At 48.9% G+C, this 22,932-nt stretch overlaps 1 protein-coding gene across 6 annotated transcripts in view; it reads left to right on the forward strand.

Annotated features, from left to right (window-relative positions):
• SDCCAG8 (SHH signaling and ciliogenesis regulator SDCCAG8) overlaps positions 1 to 22,932 on the forward strand; it is a 2,836,880-nt gene that overhangs the window by 2,495,554 nt on the left and 318,394 nt on the right. The window lies entirely within an intron of this gene.

Consider the following 22,932-nt stretch of genomic DNA (forward strand, 5'->3'; position numbering starts at 1 on the left):
AGTGATTTGCCGCAAAAACACCAGAGACCTTTGGGAATTGTTAAATAATAGAGGGCACTTTAAATCAGATCGCATGTTGAATCAAGTGAGTGAGTCCAGCTGGTATGAACATTATTCCAAATTATTTGCAGATCCTGGTGATCTTGTGATCATAGACACTGATGTAACTCTTCTCCTTGGGATATTCAGGTGGACAGAGAGGATCTGGAATCCAGAATAAGAGGGCTTTGCACGTCGTGAGCAGCTGGCCCCGATGGCATCTCTAACCACTTGCTTGAATTACATCCTGAGGATTGGAGTCAGCTGGTCTTCTTGGTCAAAGACTAATGATGAAACAAGTGCCATCCAGCTGGCGAGAGGCGATCATTGTTCTCGTATACAAGAGGGGTGATCGAGCTGATCCTTAGAACTATCGCCCTTCTTGATTCTATGGGAAAGTTGTTTGCCTCTATCCTCTTATGCAATCTAACAAAATGGGCTCTGAATACTGGAAGATCTGACCCCCAACAACGGGATTTATTAAAGGGGTGGCCACTGACTTAAATCTGTTTATTCTTGGAATACTCAAACAGGAGTCGTTAAGATCAGGCAACTCTTATGGCCTCGATGGATCTCCAACAGGCATTTGACTGCGTCAACAGATCTAAATTTTGCGTTTAGTTATTGTATCACCCCTTGTTTTGAAGTGGAGTTAAGCACCTCATAACCCAAATAAGTCAAGTCGGTAACTCATTCGAGTGGATCAGCCTCCATCCGCCTTATCATTGTTCCCCCAAGTTCAAAATAGTTCACAATGAATGCACTGGGGTTCCCTTCCCCAATTTCAGAATAGTTCACAATGGAAGCCCTGGGGTTCCCTTCCCCAAGTTCAGAATGGTTCATAATGGAAGTACTATTTTCTTGTAGTACTTCAGTATTTAGGAAAAAGCCATCCGTTTTATTGTGATTCAGTTTTAGGAAAAAACCATCTGATTTATTTTGATGTACTTCAATGATTAAATAGGCCTATTTGTTTTCTAAAGTTGATCGATAGACATTTCAATGGTGCAGATCTTTATTTCATCGATTGGAACTTTGAAGAAATGCTTCTTTGCTTTTTTCTTTTCAAAATTAGCTTTATTGTACATTTTGATGCGAGATCAGACACGTTTAAAAGCAACACACCTTGCACCTTGAACGTGAGTCCACTCCTGATTAAATAGAAAAATTGAACAGTAATTACAGTTGTAACCCCCCCTGCCCCCACCCCCCTTTGTGAGATACTGTGGAGCACCGATAAAATAACTCAGTTTGTGGGCTTTAAAGAACCTGGGGGGGACCGGCCGTCACCATGGTCCCCAGACTCTTGTATGTGTCCAGGAAAGGAGCCCATTCCATTTCTCTACTCTGTGACAGTCCGTGGAGGGCCCCTGTAATATTCTCCATTATTTAAAACTCTCTGGCTTTCCTGGCCCATGTCTGTTCCGAGGGGAGGCTTTTGGCCTTCCAACTTATTGTGAGGCAGACCCTGTCCGCAAGCCGTGAGAATCGAGTCATGTGGGGGATGTTCATCAAACGCCCCTCTTCCTCTTCCAGTCCAAAGAGCACTAGCCTTGGGTCGAGGGTCCTGGTAACCCCTTCAATACTCCTAATCCATGCCAGTACCTCGCTCCAGAAAGTTTGCGTTTTCGGGCCACCACATATGCCAATAATCTGCAGAGTCCCCACATTCCCTCCAGCATAGAGGGCTTGACTGCTCAAACATTTCGGAGAGTCTCAGTGGGTCATACTGCCACCTATGAAACAGCTTAATACCATGCAGTTTATATTGCGCTGAAGTTGAGGTTTTTTGCGCTGTTGCACATATCCTCTCCCAGAGCTGCTCTGTCATTAGGGGGCTCAGGTCTTTCTCCCATCTTTTCTTAAGGTCCTCAAGGTTGTTTTGTCTTTCTGCTATCAATAACCCGTAGAGGCGTGCAGTGAGGCCTTTGCTTGATTGGACCTTGTTGAGTATTTGTTCAAAGGCAGTGTGGTTTGTCTTTTCATACCAGTGCAGTGTCACCCCCTTTAGTTGAAAGAACTTAAACACGCTCAGGGGCCCTGTTGTAGTCCTGCTTCTAACTTCTGGATCGTTATACATCCTCCCTCTTTTATGAGTTGCCCCACTCTTTCTACCACTCTCGTACCATCCCTGATATCTGCTTGGGTCTTGTATTTTGTCTCTGACTGGAGGGGCCCAGATAGAACTCAATGGAGGGGGCCAAGTTGTCAGGCCTCTAATTTCCCTCCTCTTCCACCATATCTTCACAAGGGGGCCCATTGCCACATGATTCAGCGCGCTCTTAGGGAAGGCTTTCTCCGGAGCCCATAGCCATTCGCCGAGGGACACTGCCCTGGGCCTGTAGTTTTAAATGCCCACCTATTGCTTCATGTTAGGCAGAAACCTGTGTAGTTCCCTTAGGGACCACTGCAAAAAGTTTAAGACTACAGGAGTTAGCAGTAAATCCAATTGGTAGCAGTCTGCACCACCCAGATTTACCTGGTAGCTGTGGCTGAGCAGTCAGACTTCTCTCAAGAAGAGTTAGGCAGTATACAGAGCATACACAATAGGGCAGGTAAATACAGTAGAACAAGCAAACACTGACCAGAGCTTTGGTGTAAAAGATATCTAATTATTTATTTTAAAAACACATCTATAAAAACACACTGGCACTAATATCAAGCAACTTCAAAACACAGTTACTAAAGTATATACACTCCCTTCGTAGAATATTAGACAAGTCTTAAGTAAAGCACCACTTATTTTCAGACAGCGGTGACCGCTTAACGCAGATGAGACTCTAATACTTCGGATACAAGGGAGGGAAAGGCAGAGCATAAATTGAAACAGATCCCAACACTTTCAAAAGAACACAGCAAGAGAGGAAGGCAGAATAAAACCGTGAAGTTAGAGTTTCAGAAAGCCGGATCCGCTTTAAGAGGATCAGAATGAAATGTGTCCAAGGTCACACGGTTGAAAAGCGCACAACAGTCTCGAAAAGGTTCAGAAAGGAGTTGGACCAAAAGAAAGGGACCAGCTAGAGGGTCAAGAGACCAGCCCAGTCTAGAAGGTTAAGGATTTACTGTCACCTTGTAGCAATCTATAGAAAGGGAGGCCAGGCGGACACAGTACCTTGAAATGGTGAGAACATTCCAGCAGGGGCAGTTGTTCCTGGCAGCGGTTGCGAGTCGGTGCTTCGTCCGGCAGAAGAGAAGATCTCGTCGGGGAGGAAAGCAGAAGGTCGTTGTACTGCCAGGGAAGAAACCAGCCGCGGAGTTTCTCGATTCAAAGGAGCGGTCCTTTTATTCGCGGTTCAGGGGTAAGTGGCTATCCGGTTGCCGGGGTGCTTAGCACGGGCAATTCGACCACTAAACGTCCTGGTAGGCTAAAAAGAAAGCAAACTGGTTGTCCCCCACCAGCTCAAGGGGAAGAGACTCTCCGGCAAGAAGATCTCCTCTGTCGTCGGGAAGTGGTGAGACGGTTCAGCAGGGCTCCACCGGTGGTGTCGTCGTTACAAGTCGGCTCAGCTTCTCCCTCTTCGGATTTTCAGGTCCTGTGGCGACTTCTGAAGTTCCAGTCCCCAAAGCCCTGCTTTTATGCAAGAAACCCCCATTCATTCAGCCTAGCTGTCAATAAAACATGCTAAGTGGTGAGCCGGCCGGCTCACCACTTGGGCCAATCACACAAGAGTGCGACTTGAGTTGCCAAGGCAACTCAGTCCAGGGTGCCTAAACCCCTCCCACACCCCCTGTGGTGCCCAGACAGAGTGGCACCACTTTTGGAGGCTTCTGTGGAGAAGCCCGCCAAAAAGTGGATCAAAGGGCTCTACTTGGGTTGGAGTTACAGAAGAGAACACAAATGCCATTTTAGAATCGAGTTCTGGCAAAAATTACCAACCGGTGAATTAATATTAAATAAATAACCCGGCGGTATGTTCGAGGCTATAGGAATTAAATAATTAAAGTTGGTAGCCTCGAACAATGGGAAAATCCCATAGAGATATATTCGCGGTCAAATATAAAAAGTAGTATCCACTGCCACCAGCCAAAACCCGACCAGGGAGGACGGAGACGTGCCCCCTCGAATAACAGACCCCTGGGCAATCGAATTGCCCCGACCAGTACGTCCACAATATGATGGTTTGTACTGGTTTCCGTTCATAATTTGGGACTAGTAAAGCCAATGGTGACGTTACATGCCCTGGGAGACAGTAGTCAGTCCCAGGGTATGGAGCCTATGGTGGGGTGTCACTATGACACCCCTGTGTCACTGCACTGAGGGTGCTGTGTAACACACATAGTAAAAACACATGAGACCCTATGGAGTAAAAGACCCCATAGCCCATAAAACACATTAACAGTCAAAGGAACCCCTCAAATCATGTCCAAGAGTGTGAGGAAAAGAGTCTCACTCTTGGTAGGAGAAAGAAAAAAACTCCAGAAATCCAGCAAAGCTGCTGGGGGACTCACTAGGTTAGGAAATTCAGCCTAAACAGAGAATTCTCCCTAGCACTTCTGTTTGTCATTTCTCAAGTGTGGGGTGAGAGCTCGGTACTACGCTGCTCGATAGTACGTGTAGGGGTCTGGTAGGCCGACTCCTCCTTTTTCCTTTGGCTGGATTAGGGTGTCATAGGCGATACGCTGCTTCTTCACCTGCCAAAGGAACTTTTTTTTAATTTTATTTTTTTTAAAATCTTTTTTATAACCTGGCCCTACTCCATATCCTCTTAGGGCCGCAAGCAACCATGGCCACCTAACCGAATCAAATGCTTTAACTGCATCTAATGACACAATCGCCATTTCGCCATTACTGCTGCGTCCCCATTCGACCACTTGATGAAGTCTCCTATGGTTGTGAGTTATATTCCTGCTTGGGACATAGCCTGTTTGATCTGGGTGAATTAATCTGCCAATTACTCTCCGCATTCTGTTTGCCAGGACAGCTGTCAGTATCTTACTGTCCTGGTTCAGCATCAACAAGGGCCTGTAGGAGCCACACCTATGTTCTGATTTATTAGGCTTGGGGAGCGGTATTATGATCGCCTCCCTGAGCGACTCCGGCAACCGTCCCACCTCAAACGCCTCATTGAGCATTTCCAGCATGGGGGGAGCACTTCCTCCCCATATACTTTATAAAATTCACTGGGGAACCCGTCTGCTCCTGGAGTTTTACTAGTGGGTAACTGCCTCACAACCTCCTTCAGCTCCTCCAAAGTAATTGGTGCATCCAGCTCTTCCCTCTCTTTTTCCGCTTACCTTGGGCAGACCTATATCTTTTAATGTTTCGTTTATCTCCTCTTGGCTGCCTCCCCCTCCATCCTCATATAGCACCTTGTAATATTCTGCAAATTCCCTATTTATGCCTTCTTGGGTATCTACCGTCTCGCCATCTTCTCTGGTTACAACCCGAATCGGGGGTCTAGGGGTTTCGTTCTTGTACAACCACGCTAGAAGCCAGCCCGTTTTATCTCCTCCTGCATGCTGCCTCTCTATGTATTTTTTATAATTGAGGTTACAAAGTCTATCCCAGTATTCTGCGCACTGCTGCTGTAATTTAAGTATTAACTCCGTATCAGCCCCACCACCTTCCAATGCTCTTTCTAGCTCGATCACTGCTTTTTGCAGATCAGCTAGAACTCCACCCGGCAATCCTTTTGACTTAGCTATGGCAACCCCATGCATCACCACCTTAAAGGCTTCCCATAAAGTACCCGCAGACTTCACACTACCAGTATTCACCTCGAAATAATTAATAATCTCCTCTCTAATGTCCTCTCTTAAGACCGGATCTTTGAGCGCTTCCGCCCGTAGGCGCCATGTCGGTATCCGCGCCCTCGGGGGGCAATATTGCCATCCGAGGACCAGAGGCGAGTGATCCGAGAGTACTCTCGCTTTATATTCTATGTGGATACTCTCCGCGGCTACTTCCGGAGTGACAAAGACATAGTCAAGCCTCGTATGCAGCTGTTGCGGAGCCGAGTAGTGCGAGTATTGCCTCTCATCAGGGTGTTTTGCTCTCCACACATCTACCAAGCCAAAATCCGCTAGCAACGCCTGCAGTGCTTTAGCTGCTGGAGTGGGCCTATCAATCTTATCATCTGACCTGTCTACCCCAGGATTCATTACACAATTAAAATCCCCGCCCCAGATCACTGCACTACCCACACACGCACTAAGTTTGGTGCACAACATTCTAAAGTATGCCGTCGTGTTTTGGTTAGGGGCATACGTATTCACAAAGCATACTTCTTTATTTCTATCAGCCCTCTCAATATAACCATCCTCCCATCCGCCTCCACCACTTTCTCAATTAGCATAAATGGGACATGCGGTGCCACCCAGACAAGCACTCCTCTAGCGTAGGCAGAATATGACGAACCCACCACAATCCTCCTCCATTTTCTCCCCAGCAACTCCACTTTCTCTCGCGTCAGATGCGTTTCCTGTAGCAGTGCAACATCTACCTTCTGCCTCTTTAAATACAGCATGACCTTATTCCGCTTCAAATAACTGTTAAGCCCTCTAACATTCCATGTTATTGTCTTAATGTCCCCCATGGCTAGTCAATATTTCCCTCCCTCCCTTCCAATCAGCCCTCCCACCCACACACAACAGATTTCTAACTCTAGTTCTTCCGCAAAGGCTCATGTTTAAACTTAAACACCCCATAACTATATACATTCCGAACTCCCCACCTCCCTCCCCTCCCTCTACCCATCCCGTCCCCAACAACACCCCCCCACCAATTGCCCAGCTCCATTCCTGGATCTCAGGCACCCCCACATCTAGTCCTACCGCACCAACCCGTGCTCAGAGCTCATTAGGGTAAAGTCGCCCTAATGGCCACTTATCTACTAATATTTCGGGGCAGGTCACCTCCATCCTGTCACTCCTTTTTCAAAGCTTTGTTATGCTAATCATTAGTACTATACACCCTCCACTTTGCATCTTACCCACTATATTCCAGTCCATACGAGCACAAGGCTCGATTGTCAATCATTGTTCAGCAAAATTCACTTCCCCAGCATACTGGGAACTCCTTCCCACTTACCCTGCAATACTCAAGGCCCAAAGATATTAATTATCTTGTCCATTCCAGTCACGGTCCGCATCCTGTTCCGGGCAACCCTGCAGGTCCAGCCATGTCACCGCCTCCTCAGGGGTATAAAAAAAAACCTGCCTTGCTCTTGTGTAGCACCTTCATCTTCGCCGGATACAGAAGCATGTACCTGATGCCCGCTGCACGCAACCTCCTCTTGACGTTCATGTAGCTGTACCTCTGTCTGTGCACCAGCATCGTGTAGTCCGGGTATGCCGTAACGTTGGTGGATGCTCTCTCTATTGTTCCGCCTTTGCGAAAATATTCCAGGATCTTCTCCCTATCCCTGTAGGTCAAGATCCTTGCAATGATTGGCCTCGGCGGTGCCCCAGGTCGTGGCTTCCTCATTAAGGCGCGGTGCGCACGCTCCACCGTGAACCCCTGCAACAGCTTTTCCGCTCCTATCTCCTGGAGAATCATGTTCTCGACGTAGTTTGTGGGGTCCTGGCCCTCTTCCCCCTCCGGCAGGCCGACCACCCGTATGTTATTCCTTCTCGCCCTTCCCTCCGCTTCTTCCACCCGATTTTCCAGATTGGCTACCTGCTGCTTCAACACGTGGACTTCCTTCGCATTATTTGCACTAACATCGGTGTTGGTCTTGACTGCACCTTCCAGCCCGCTTGTCCTGTCCACCAGCGCCCTGACGTCTTGTCGTAGCAAAGTGAGTTTGGTGCCTGCCGTATCAATTCTACTCTCTAGGCCGTTCGTAGATCCGCCATTGCCGCCCCCCATTTAGTGCTCAGTTCTGCAATGGCCTCTAGGATCTGGTGCTTGTCTCCATCCGGGGCTTCCTCCGGAGTAGTCGCTGCCATGCTCTGCGCCAAGGTCGTAGCGGTCCTCTGCGTTTTGGCAAAGACCTGCATTGTGGGCTGTTTGGTTTTAGCTCTCAAACCTTTTGCCGACATAGTTCTACCCCTCAGCCGTATCTGCTCCCAATCCGTACCGAAGCCGTGGCTCCGATGGTTCTTTCGCTCTTTGGGGTGTATTTGCTGACTCGTATTCAGTAAGGCCCCTAACGTTGCCACCAAGTGGATTGTAGCCTCCCTCGTAATATTAGGAGCACCCAATGGTCGTTGGTACCACCAGGTGACAGGAAGGGCTCTGCACGTAGCTGGTTAATATCTGCAGGTATCACCATCCATCCAGTCCAGACATACCTTCCATGCTAGTGTCCCTGTGCATCTAGGCGATGGCGGGTCACCTTTGTAGCCTGTTGAGAATTATATTCCAAATGGTTTGCCCAGAAGTCACACTGTCATTATGTCCTTATCATTCAGCCGTTCAAATGACCTCACAAACTCAAACAGGGTAGACACTTGGGCCAACATCAGAGCCCGTCCATCCACCTTAACGTGATGTTTACATAGGCCATGCACACTTTTACTTTGCCTGTGCCCAGACCCCAATGGGAAGCTGATGGTGCATTTTGTCCTCTCACAGTTTAATGCAGCTGTGGTGTGTGCGGCCGTGCTTCCCGTGCATGAGCGCCCCAATGCTGTTCACGGCACCCAGGATCACTCTGCATGCAACCCGTGTGCCTCCAGCCATGCGTTTCACCCTGCGCAGTTCGCACGTGTTGTCACAGCCCTCCACGATCGTATTTGAGGCCCCCTTCCATGAGCGGGTGGCCGCCCGCAAGGTGCTGCTACACATAAATCAGTGCACGCGCAGGCCGTCTAACATCGCTGAACCCTGTGCTCGCGCACGGCGCTGTCTCGGCAGATCTCAGCAATCTCGTAAGGCAGCGGGGAGCTGCCTCAGCCCACAGCCCCTCCTTGCACACAATGTAGCACTGAAGCTGCTACAGTCTTCCGGGACCGGGCCGTGAAAGCATACCCCGCAGGGCACAAGTTTTACGATTGTGCAGGCGGCCACCTCAGTCAGAATCCAAACCCTCAGCAATCGAACATTCGCAGGGCCACGACGTTGCTTCCTTTGTTGTCTGCCATTTTGGCAACAACGTTGCAACACTGCCGCCGTAGAAAAAGACAAAAACCTGCCGATCCACGGACACAGTTGCTTCGCCTTTCAGGAACTCAGTTCCCTGTGCTTTCCAACATCATAGTCTGCAATTTCAGGCATCCAAGGACACATTAACAGCGTATTTTCTCGGATGAGAGACGGATCAACAGGAGCTCTGCACAGAGATGCGACCTAGTCCATGGCTGGTTAGCCACGCCCCCCTCGCCTGCCAAAGGAACTTCATGAACATAGCTCAAAGCTCTGTAAAGTGTGGTTTGGGGAGGGAAATTGGCAACATGTGGTAGTAGTATACGATTTTGGGCAGTATCACCATTTCTGTGCCATTCAGGCGGCCTAGCCAGGATACCGTGAGCTTGCGCCACCTTTCTAGGTCATTCCTTAGCCCACAAAGCAGCGGGGGCAAGTTAGCAGTATAGAGGTCTTCAAGATTTTTGGTGATTTTGATACCCAGATATTTAAATTCCTGCTGTGCTGAGGGTATCCCCCCTGCTAGTGTATTATCATCTCTGGGGCCCACTGGGGTTTTATACTCGAAGAGGGATGACTGCTCAACATTCACCTTAAGTCCTGCCCATTTACCAAATTCCTATCAAACAGGGTACTGATGTGCTGGAGTCAGTGATGTAGAGCATGATATTGTCGGCAAACAAGGCTAATTTATGTTCAGTGTCACCAATCCTAACTCCCTTGATGGACGGGTTGCTCCTTATCATGTTGGCCACGGGTTCAATTGACAGCGCATTAAGAAGCAGGGACAGGGGGCAACCCTGTCTGGTACCCCTGGTCAAGGTGAATTCTCTAGAGAGCCTGTTGTGCATGGCCACTCTCTCCTTGGGATTGTTATCTCCTTTTTCATAGTATTTTTGCTTCAGGAGTGTTAGTTTTCTCAAGACATCACCCTTGCCTAACGCTCTCAGTTCTTCCCTTTTCTGAGTGAGCGCTTCAAGATGACCCCCCTCCTATACGAGCCCAAAGCATGAAGTATTTATTCCAGGCAGGAGATGTTTTTCCTAGTTTTCTCTTCCTGCAATTTCCTTTCGCTTTTTCGCAGAGCCCTTGTCTCACTCATTAAGTGCCCCCTCCAGACTGCTTTTCCAGCTTCCCAAACCGTTGTGATCCCTACCTCTCTACCCCCATTTATCTGAAAGTATTCCTGAATAGCCTTGTCTAAGTCCAGGGAGTATAGATTTTCCTTTAATTGGAACTCATTGCACCTCCACCTGGTTTCACGCCCACTGAGCCCTCCATTTCTAATGTTGCCAAGACCATGTCATGGTTGGACCACCCTATTGGGTGAATTTCGCTGCCTCTAATCGCGGATGCGTTACCTCTGGCCACCAGCAAGTAGTCGATTCTGGTGAACGTCCCATGGACCGCTGACCGAAACGTGTACCACTTTACATCTGGGTTCACCATCCTCCAAACATCCACCAGGTTCGCCTCCCTTATGTTCCTCTGGAATTCACCCATGTCCTCCTTAGGGGGGATTTTGGTAATCGCTTGAGTGGTTTGTCTGTCTATTTGCGGGACTGCCCATGTATTAAAATCCCTCCCCCCTATTATAAGACAGCCTCTGGCTATTCCCATTACTTTTAAGAGGGCTTCCATACTACATTTTCCTTGGCCTTGATTGGGTACATAGACGGCCCCTAGTGTAACCAGGGATCTTTCCCATTCCCCTCGCACCACCAGGAGCCTCCCCTCCAAATGGGATTGCACCTCCGGGTTCTCTAGTTTGACTCTCCTGTGAAGGATTATGCCCCCCCCTTTGTGGCCCGCTGAAGCCCAGTACATTTGACCCATTCCTCTCCCCTTCAAAGGTTTGTCTTCCCCCTCCCTTAGCCTTGTTTCCTGAATAAAGTGCAAGTCTAAGTTTGCTCTATTGAATTCCCTCGCTAGTAGTGACCATTTAGTGGGGGAGTTAAGCCCCTTAACGTTGAGGGTGCCAATTTTCAGGGTTCCCACCTCTGGTCTACAGTCACCCATCAGCATCGTTCTCAGGTTGCGTCCCACCTGGTTCGTGGCCTCTTCCCCCTGCCCTTCTTGAGTTCAGCCTTTCGTATAGCGGTTTGAGGTGTCCCATTTTGCCTGTCCCACTGTGTGTCTCCATCCCTCTCCCGCCCTTGAACAGTTAACCAACTTAAACCCAACGGATAAATACGGGCATACCCCATAATTGGCCCGCAGCCAACAGAGCCGTGGACGTCATTCCTGACCTAGGTTCCCTGGGTTGAGACGCCCTCATAGAGTTGAGGGCCACTAGGTTTAGGACACAACCTCAACGGGGGTGCTCTTTTGAAACTTCTTTATTTGTTTATGCGTGAACATTGAGTATTATTAGTGATTTCCCCCTTTTTTGTGCCTCCATAGGGACTTTGCCCACCTTGGATCTCTTCCGTCACTGAGAGGGTCTGCCTGTCTCTTGCTCTTACTGGGCCCGGTCGGTGATCTGTCGCTGTGTTCTGTTAAATGTTGGAACACCTGCTTAGCCTCTTTTGGGGTGACAACTTGGTATTCTTCTCCTTTCCATTCAAAGGTGAGGTCAAAGGGGTATTCCCACCGGTATCATGCTGCTCTTTCAATTAGCCAGGAGGTGAGAGGCTTGCATGCTCTTCTTTGGATTAGTGTGAAATTTGATGGATCTTGAAATATCTTTAGTTTCGCCCCTTGGAACAGAATTTCTGGGGTCTGCTTCACTTTGGGGAGTATTTCTGCTTTTTCCTTGTAGCTTAAAAACGTTACCACTATCTATCTTGGTCCTCCTGCAAATGTCCGGCCTCCTCTGTGGGCCCTTTCAATGCACACAGTCTTGCCCCCTTCCATCGTGAATAGGTGATTTATTATTTTCTGAACTTTCCTCTCGACCATGGTTGGTGTCTCCCTGTCTGATTCTGGAAGGCCAACAATTCTCAGGTTGGACCTCCTTTCCCTGTTCTCCATGTCATCCATTTTAAGAGTGAGTTCTTCCTCCTTTGTTTCTATTTCTGTCATTCGAGCACTCAGCTTCATTTCCATTAGGTTGGTATTGACTTGATTATGCTCTAGGTTCTCCACTTTGCTCTCAATTGACTCCACTTTCCCCCTGATTTCTGCTATTGATACTTGTATGTCTGCCCGCAAGGCTCGGATCTCCGACATAAATCCTGCAATGAAGCAGACTCGGGCTCCACTTAGGCGCATTATTTCGTGCCTCCCGTGGCCATTGTCTTTCGCTCGCCCAGCATGTGCTTGGGCCGTAGCACAGCGTGAGTCCCTTCCCGCATCTCCAGTGCGCTTTTCCTCCTTTCCTTTGCCTGAAGCCCGGCCGGTCTTGTCTCTGTTTCACCACTGCCCGCCCATGTGGGGTGACTTGTATGAGATCCCTGGCACGTCGTCCGGCCCCCACCCACTCTTAGATCTCTGGGCTGTATTCAGGAGAATAAGTGGCTGGGTCACTCTGACTGTCATGAACCACCGTACGCGTCCCTTCTGGACTTCGTGGTCCCTGACCCATAGGGGACTGAACTCAGCAGTACTCCCAACATGGCCGCTGAACGCGAAACGTTGTTTGCCAGTCTCTGCGTTGTACGCTCTGCGTTCTACAAAGCAGACACGCCCCTGCGGCCCTGCGCGTCTCAACGCTACCGCTTGAGTAGTCAGACGTGTGCTGCCGTAGTTCGTAAAGCAATTGCCTCTGATTCCTGGTTCCCGGTCTCCTGAATTTCCTCTTCTTTCATCCTCCCCTTTTTTGTCCTCACCTTGCATTCCTGGATTGCCTTCACACTCGTCTTTCCGAGTGCGCCCTTGCCATTTCCTGAACTCTTCCCGGACATCTGAACCCTTCCTGGAGACGGGTCACGAACCGCACGCTGGAACCTGAGGACTCACGCACAGGGTTATACAAGACCCGAACTGTGCGAAAGAAGACTTCTTCGAAGATCATGAATAAACAACACAGACAGGTGAGAAGGGGGGAAACCTGTGACAGATTGAGACGCCAACAAACTGATACAGTTACGGAAATGGAGGCTGCAGTTCAAGACCTCATGTGCGGCATGCAGGAGTTAACAACAGAAGTTCGAAATCTCAAGGCCGAAAATGCTGCATTGAAACAACTAGTCCTGTCGCGTGACTCTGCAACCAAGGAAAGTGTGTTGCTGGGCGGAGTGGTGGATAAATATGATGGCTCATCAAAGAACCTTTGTGGATTCCTTGACTCGAGTTTAGTACACTTTAAGCCCTACTACTTCTCCACACCCAGGGCAAAGGTGGGCTTTATGATTTCATATCTTTCCGGGAAGGCATTAACTTGGGCAACCCCCTTAGTTAATTCGGGTGATGCCATCCCGGATGACTATGATGGTTTTGTACGGGCGCTAAAGACCATGTTTGATTGCCCAGAACAGGTTTACAGTGCCCAAGAATGCTTATTGAACTTCCAACAAGGATCCCAGGATATGCTTACCTATGTAACACGCTTTAAACAACTTGCCAAGGAAGCAGACTGGTCCTCTGAGGCTTGTTTCACACTCTTTCGAAGAGGTTTGAATGAAGAGATAAAAGACGAGCTAGCCAGGGTAGCTCGCCCAGGTTCCTTCCAGGATCTCATGGATCTCTCCTTACAAATAGACCTCCGTATCCAGGAAAGAAAAGTGGAAAAGAAGACGACTAAAATGCCCTACCAAAAGACCTCCACAGAACCTTCCTCTAGACGCCAGCCGGCTTCTTCCCCGACCACGGACCCAGAACCCATGCAACTAGGAGCCTTCCGCGGACCCATAACTCCGCAAGAAAGGATGCGACGGATTCACACTGGTCTGTGCATGTACTGTGCCTCGGATAAACATCTTGTGAGAGAATGTCCTATAGTCTCTCCACGGCGTTCGGGAAATGCCAGCTCCTGATCCTAGATGGAGCACAGCTTCGGGAGAGAGATGTTTGCTCCACATCTATTCCATCCTTGAACTCTCCTGGACAAAACAATCTTGTGATTCTGCAAGCCTTTCTATCGCCTTCAAAGAAAGAATCTTATCCCATTCTGGCATTAGTGGATTGTGGGGCCATGGGGATATTCATAGATCATGATTGGGTCACTACCCATAACATCCCATATAAAACACGATACATCATGCAACCTGTAGAGGCCATTGATGGAAGACCTCTCTCTTCAGGACCCATAACCCTTCAAGCCAAAGAGATCCTGCTTTCTATAAACCACCATCAAGAGAGGATCGAATTCGACATCATAAGATCTGCCCATTACCCAATGGTACTGGGTATGCCCTGGTTACAGAAGCACAGCCCCTACATCAACTGGGCAGCAGGATGCTTGCTTCCTGGTTCAGAACATTGTATGTCTCACTGTTTATCCCTAGGTTCCTCGTCAAGATCCTCTGAAGATATGCAAACGAACCAGCAAGGTCCATTCACTGTCTCGAATATCATCCAGGTTCCCAGGGCCTATCAGGATTACACTGATGTGTTCTCGACTGCCATAGTTCAGGCCCTTCCCCCACACAGACCTGAAGACTGCGCTATTGATACTGAACCCTCTGCAGTGATTCCTTTTGGAAGGATGTTCATTCTATCAGAACCTGAAAAAAGAGCCCTCCGAGAATACCTGGATACCAACCTGGAAAATGGTACTATACGACCATCCAAATCCCCGGCGGGTGCTTTGTTGTTTTTTGTCCCCAAGAAAGATACCAAGGAGCTTAGGCCTTGCCTTGATTATCGTGGTCTTAATCAATGCACCCTCAAGGACCGCTACCCATTGCCCTTGATCTCGGATATCCTGGAAGCGGTAAGAGGAGCTGTAGTGTTCACGAAATTAGATCTCAGAGGTGCCTACCATCTGATCCGTATAAAGGAAGGTGACGAATGGAAAACAGCCTTTAGAACACCCTTTGGTCATTTTGAATACTTGGTTATGCCCTTCGGACTTGCCAATGCCCCAGCGGTCTTCCAACTTTTTATGGACTGGGTGTTCTCTGATATGCTGTTCCTCTTTGTCATAGTATACCTGGACGACATACTGATATACTCCAAGGACCATCTGAAGCATGAAGAACATGTTAAAGCAGTTTTACAGCGTCTACGTGAACACAATCTCCTAGCTAAACCCGAGAAATGCCTTTTTCATGTGTCTACTGTTCACTATCTCAGATTCGTCCTTAGCCCAGAAGGAATTGGAATGGATCACTCAAAAGTAGACTCCATTCTATCCTGGCCTGTTCCAACTACTGTGAAACAGATTCAATCCTTCCTGGGGCTTGCTAACTTCTACCAGAAATTCATACCTTCTTTTTCAGAGATAGTACATCCGATCATTGCATTGTTGAAGAAGGATACACCCTTTCACTGGACAGCAGTCCAAGATGAGGCGTTTCAATGGTTAAAGTCGGAGTTTACACAAGCCCCCATCTTGGCTCAACCTGATATTGATTGAACCTTCCTTGTGGAAACTGATGCCTCTAACTACGCCATCGGGGCAGTCCTAAAACAGGAATTTGATGACAAGCTAGAACACCCCATCGCCTATCTTTCCCGCACCTTGACTCCTAGCGAAACCCACTATTCTGTTTTGGAAAAGGAACTACTAGCCATCCGTCAAGCCTTCACAGACTGGCGTCATCTACTGCTGGGAGCGAAACATCTTGTTCAGGTCCGCACGGACCATCAGAATCTTCAAGTCCTACAATCCCTGGAATGTAGGAACAGTCGTCAAGCCCGTTCGGCCTTCTTCTTTGCCCAGTACCAGTTTAAAATCCATAATGTTCCTGGAACACACAACATAATAGCTGACGCCTTATCCTGGCGTCCTGACTACGAGATTCATGAAGACCGATCCTTCCCAAAGATGTTTCCCCACACAATATTTGTTGCCCAAGCAATCAGTCTCCTAGAAGACATTCGGATTCAAACCCAGTCCTCTGGGATCTGGAAGGAGTTTAATGGGAAGTATCGATGGAACCTCAAGACGAAGGATGGATATTTATTCAAGGAAAATTGCCTGGTCATCCCCACGCAGAGACTACGACAAAAGATCACAAGCCTATGTCATGATACCCTTCATTCAGGACACTGTGGCATCACCAACACCCTCTGTCTAATACAAAGACAGTTTTGGTGGCCGAAGATAAAGGATGATGTCCAGCATTACATCCAAACCTGTGCAGTCTGCACTCAAAACAAGCATGATAACAAGAAACCAGCGGGTATCCTGCTCCAACCAGCGCTGCCAACAAGACCTTCGGAATTCATTGATACGGACTTTATTGTGGAACTACCACCTTCCAGGGGATACACAACTATCATGGTTACCATTGATTTATTCACTGACATGGCTCATTTTACACCTTTATATAAACTACCATCCTCCTCTGAACTTGCCGGAATCTTCCTGGAACACATATTCCGACTTCACGGACTACCCTTCAAGATCATATCTGACAGAAGACCCCAGTACATATCTCAGTTCTCGAAACACTTATGTCGGATACTAGGAATCCAACGTGCCCTATCCTCAGGTTATCATCCACAGACCAATGGAGCTACTGAATGCGTGAACCAAACTCTGGAGCAATAACTTCGCTGTTTTGCCACCAAGGTCCAGGACGATTGGTCACTTTTAACACCCGTGGCTGAATTCGCCTACAATAATTTGGATCACTCGGCTGTCAAAACCAGCCCCTTTTTCTGTAGCCAAGGATTCCACCCTTCGGTTCTACCATCCATACTCCCACATCCTACCCCAGTTCCTACGTTTGACTCCTGGATTGAAACCCTCATCAACGTACACAAAGAAGCAAAAGAACACTTCGAAAAGGCCCGAACCAACACCAAACACTATACGGACTCCAAAAGAAGACCAGGGCCTTCATACACAGTAGGTGATAAGGTCTGGCTATCCTCAAAACTACTGCCTCGACACTTACGACCAAATAAATTGGCTCCCCAGTACTATGGCCCTTTTTCCATAAAGGAAATCATCAACCCAGTGGCCTTCCGACACAAACTACCAGAATCATGGAAAAGGATCCACCCAGTTTTTCACACCTCTCTGTTGAAACCATACGTCCAGTCCTCCCGGACTGCTCCAAGATCTACCCCTGTGGTTGTCAATGATCAGTTAGAATACAAAGTTTCCAGAATATGTGACTCCAGGTACAGACGTGGTCAGCTACAGTATCTGCTCGAGTGGGAAGGGTACCGTCCCAGTGAACTCACCTGGGAACCAGTCTCAAACATAAATGCCCCCAGACTGCTCCGAAGGTACCACCTTATACACCCGGGCAAACCCGGAGGAACTGGGTTTCGGAGAAGGCATGCTGTCATGAACCACCGTACGCGTCCCTTCTGGACTTCGTGGTCCCTGACCCGTAGGGGACTGAACTCAGCACTACTCCCAACATGGCCGCTGAACGCGGAACGCTGTTTGCCAGTCTCCGCGTTGTACGCTCTGCGTTCTACAAAGCAGACATGGCCCCGTGGCTCTCAACGCTACCGCTTGCAGTAGTCAGACGTGTGCTGCCGTAGTTCGTACAGCGATTACCTCCGATTCCTGGTTCCTGGTTCCCTGTCCTCTGAATTTCCTCCTCTTTCATCCTCCCCTTTTTTGTCCTCACCTTGCATTCCTGGATTGCCTTCGCACTTGTCTTTCCGAGTGCGCCCTCGCCATTTCCTGAACTCTTCCCGGACATCTGAACGCTTCCTGGAGACGGGTCACGAACCGCACGTGGGAACCCGAGGACTCACACACAGGGTTATACAAGACCCGAACTGTGCGAAAGAAGACTTCGAAGATCACGAATAAACAACACAGACAGGTGAGAAGGGGGGAAACCTGTGACACTGACTCGGTAGGGCCGGGTGACGGACAAGGCTTTCCCCACCTCCGCATCCATTTCTTGCCTGCTTCTGGGATCTCTCCCTTCCCGGGAACCACTCCGGGAGCGACCTGAGCTGCGACCAAGGCTCCGTGGCCACTTGCTTCTCCCTGTACGGTCTTCACCAGTTCTATGGCTCTGCTGCGGCCAGTATGGTGCTCTCTGTTCACAGGCTTGTCGCCTGCATGCGCGGTGGGGGAGGGGCCTGTATTTCCGACAGCGTCTGTTTCTCCTCCGGGTACCTCTTCTCTCTGCTATATACTCCAGTGATCAATGGTGCCCACGTTCACACATCCATTCCTACTGTTTTTCTTCTGCTGGGAGGTCATAAACCGTTCTACTTCATCTCTTTTCTCCCCATTCAGTCAGGAGCCTCGGATCAGGCAGCTATTGCCGTCCGCGCCCCATAGTGGTCTCCTTCTTTGTTTTTTTAAGGTGCACAGTCCCTTTGACAGCTTACGTGATTGTTAATTCAATAAAAGGTTAAAACAGAGACTTTCGAGAACGTGTTCCAATCCTTTTCAGACCCACACCACCACTCTGTTACATTGTATGCTTTCACAATCACTTGAAAATAGTTCACAGCACGTGCCCGTGGTAAGTTTTACACCAGGTTTCATGCTTTTTGAAACTCACGGCTTGCGCTGCAGACTTGAACTTGATTGCCCCTGAGACACTCCGGCACACTCGCAGCACCACAAGAGCACGAGCACTCAGCCTCTTAGATAGAAGGTTGGCCTATCAGCATGCCGCCTTCTCTTGCCTTGCAGTTGCGCCAGAGAACTCCTGTTCTCACATCATCCCATTTCGGACCGCCATCCTCTGCAGTCCCTGGTACTCAGACCCTTGTCACATGGCAGCTCTGAATCCAACGGCTCTCAGCAGTGTCTCGCCTTTCTCTCCCTCTCGGTGCTCTTTTGGTTTCCCACCTTTTATACACCTGTGTTTTGTGAATGAGCTGCAGGTGTGAGTCCTCTCTTTCAATTGCCTCACTATAGTTAGATCTATTAGTGGGACATGCCTGATCTTTGTAGTGGTATTCCTCTGAGGCTCTCTTCATCGTCTCAGTACCAAAGTGGTGTAGTTGTGTGGTGGTATGTATGCCTCCTAGTCGCCTCTTCCTCGTCTAAGTACTAGAGTGACATGACTGAGACAAACAAAGGGAAGCTGGTTTACAGTATCCCATACAGGTTGAAGAAGGATTGGGTTGGTGGTTGTTAGGAAAAGGGGGATACCATGTCTCGCCCAAGGGCCCCCCACTTTACCACAATATGTATTGTTTGGTCCTGCCCATCATTAACTGGGCTGTTTTATTTTGTCAAGTACCGTGTGTCATTTCTAACCTCACATATATATATATATTTGTCATATCATACTCGCCTTGTTACTAACTACAGAAATGGAATATGTATGCTCCTATATAACCTCACAAATGTCCATGTCACAACTCACATTACCACTCATGGCAACACCAATATTACAACGTCACTATGGCACCACCTCACAGCCTTGATAAAGACCTGCTGACCGAAACACGTGTCTGCTTTTTTCATGTGATTGGCGCTACTGGTGCTCTGAAAATATTAGAAACTTCATGCTAATGAAATCACCACAACACTTAACAACTAGCAAGACTCATCATTTTGCCGGTGCGAGACGCACTAACTCAACTGGTGACATCAATTGAAGTCCAGCACCAAGACAGACAGGGTTCCCTACCCCCGTTCTATCCATATCTCACCACACAGGACTTTGTGAGCATTGCCCCACAGGAACTCTTGACCAGGCAGCAGGATGCATCATTGAAGACGGAACAAGATCAGCGCATGGGTCCAGCGTTCCTCGAATGCTCTTGGCACTACCCTCCTCCTACTCCTGTCCCTGTTGTCTTGCTTTTGTCATGTATCTTAGTACAACACCGTCCTTGTTCATATCCTCATAGTCACTTAACTTTGCATTTTACTCATACCAAATCACCTTCCAACTTGTTAATCATTTATGCTGTCAGTAATACTAAAAATCCTCCGGACTAACACCTACATGCTGCACATAATTCTTACATACACAAATCAAACTCAGCTCTCATGGAGCAAGTAACACATTCCACACTCCTTATGGGCCAAATATTGTCTAAACAGTTCACAGATGTATTCTATGCAAAGCAAGAAATCACAAATAGGCTGTAACACGTTGCTTCAAAATTGGAGCCAAACTTTCTCAACACAAATGATTGAGCACTTAACTGTAGCCTGTGAACCCGCAAGCGAGTTCAGGGGCATTGAAGGATTCAGCGTTCACTCGCTGGAAATATCACTGCTGCGGCTCGACTAAATCTACCAGCACCCCGAGTCTCCAAACATGAAGCGGACCCTTGCTTCCCCTGCTGCGGCCCGGCTCTCTAGATTCACTGCTGCAGCCTGTAGATCTAGATTCACTGCTGCGGCCTGGGAACACAAGCACTCTCCTGGAGTCCTGAGCCCGCTGTGATGGGTAACGCCAAGGCGGCATTCAAAATCCAAGGCTGCATACACGCGGGTGCTTCCCAGTGGTTATCACAAGCACCTGGGGAAGCATGCTGCCCCTTTTCACAGTTCCCTGCACATGCTTCTGTACGTGCCCTTCTCCTCAAGTCACCTGGGACTTTCAGTCCCACTCTCCCACCCCCCATTCCCTTACATCCATGGATGTTTTCTGCATTCTGAAGGTTTTGTTGGAGGGTGTCTGGGTATACATGTCCTTTGTGGATTGTTTTGAGCTCAGTTTGCGGCCCTTATGACAGCTTTCCATTTCACTAGTGAGCTCCCAGTATATAGATGGGGGATTTAGGATAATAATGTTAATAAATATTTTGTCTTCTTCAACCTCAATCCACTTCACGTTGGATTGTCAGTAGCAGTGCGGTTCCTACCTGCACTGCGGTTGTACGTAGTTATGAATGCGGGGTTAGAGGCGCCATTCGTCCACATAGGTGGGCTTCAGCTCAGTTTACCGTATGTCAACCCCGGATGGCTCCAATTGGTTGGAAATCACGCCTTTCTCAATCTATCTGCTCATCCCACGTCTCAGTTCTCATCCATCCACCACCAGTACTCAAGTGCTTCTTACCTGGTCGGTGGAACGTTCTGGATCTTTGACGCCAGCTTCAAGTGTGCAGCCGTGGGATGTCTCTGCTGGGTGCCTCATCATCATATGACCCTCACTGCCGCATACATAGTCCTTCTGCTCAGGTGCATCCGATCACCCCCACAACACCAGCGTCGTCTCAAGGGGGGGTGGTTCAAGGCGTGCTGTTGGGCGCTGGTGCTCTCGTCAACTGTAGTCCTCGGTTTGTACAGGCTTTCCTCTGTGTATTGTGTTATGGTGCTGATGCTCCGTTATTGTTGCTGACCCTTCTATGGGTCCGTGACTTGGGGTGGCTGAGCTCTGCTTCTCAGCTCGGCCTGGGATCAGACAATATAATGGCCGGGTCCCTTCTCTGCCGACATCTTTTGTCGCATTCGACCCTGAGCTTAAGCAACGTTTTCTCCCTCAAGTGAGGATTGGATAATAACACTCTTCCAGAGTTCACCCACCCTGCTAAGTGCTTCAAATCGACAATTGTCCGATTCTATTCGCATATTGATGTCAGATCAGTATTTCACTACGGGAGCCTTCTAAGTTAGCTGCTCATCCGTGCAGGTCAGATTCCGCCCCCGGCCAAGTTTCAAGTGATTTCATTTGAATAAAACAACTTTTTGATTTCTATTACAGTCTGTTACTTGTCCCTGAATTGTGAATTGGGACTGTATGTCAGAAGTGTTAAATTAGGGATGCCCACTTAGCGATGAACAATTATAATACACAAAAGGGGGCGTGGCTTGGCAGCCATGGACTAGGCTGCTCTCCTTGCGAGCTCCTGGATCCTAACACTGATCCAGACAAGCGCATGCCTTTAGACTGAGAAATCAACCAAAAAAAGAAGGCGGAATCTGAAGAACGGTGCTGCGGAAAGATTGGCAGCACACGTCGGAACTTGCAGACTCTGAAGCTATTGAAGAGCGCCGCGGGATTGCAATCAAAATGGCGGCGTGCCCCAGACAAAGGAACTCCAGGCTGTGAGGACCGTGCCATAGAGGGGAGTCGGAGTGACCTGCGGGGCCTGAGATTTCGTCGCAGATGCTGCAATAAAAAGATGTCAGTCGATACACCTAGCGGGTGCAAGAGAAGGCACGGTGGAGCCAAGGGACTCGCGCCGGAGCACTCGCATGATGGTGGCTGCGGTGGCTCCCCTGGGAGTGCGGAGGTCCGGGATGCGCACCCCCGGGGAAATGTGAAAATGCCAGTGTCGTGGCGCTGGGGCCCCCGTCTCCCCCCCTTACATCGGGGACGAGAGGTGTGCAAAGCCCTGATCGGACTGGAGCGCAACGGGAGGTCCCTGCAAAGGATAAATAAAAAGTAAAAAAATAAATAAATAAACAAAGAAGCGGCGCACGGCCGAAAAGAGCAGTGCAGAGTGCTTGATCCACACGGCAAATACAACAGAGCTCTGGCGAACAGCAAGGTGGGAGTGTGAGCGCCCGACACAAAATCAACGCTGCATTGCCACAGGCCAAGCGCTACGCAAGCACAATAACAGTGTGTGGAGAAACACATGTTGCCCAAGCAATAGTGAACCAGCGGGCATTTCACAGCAGTAGCAGCACAACCAAGACATGGACACTGGAAAAAGATGCTGGAGTGAGTAGCACCTGGCAAGAGGAGCAGAAGAGCCAGCCCCTCATGGGGAAAGGAGGGAGGGAGCCCTGTTACACCAAGAGAAGGTGCTCAGAGTGTGAGTCCTGCTGAATAAGGAGACGGTTTATGGAGACGCGCTACCCATAAACAGCAAACCAGGGCAAATCACAAGGAGGGGGAACAATTGAGGTGGACACCACACGGAGGTGTGCGCCAAGAAGCTTCATATCCCTGGGATAACTGCAAAATGAC

This window comes from Ambystoma mexicanum, chromosome 4q (assembly GCF_040938575.1).
Source record: "Ambystoma mexicanum isolate Mex_15411 chromosome 4q, UKY_AmexF1_1, whole genome shotgun sequence".
NCBI lineage: Eukaryota > Metazoa > Chordata > Amphibia > Caudata > Ambystomatidae > Ambystoma > Ambystoma mexicanum.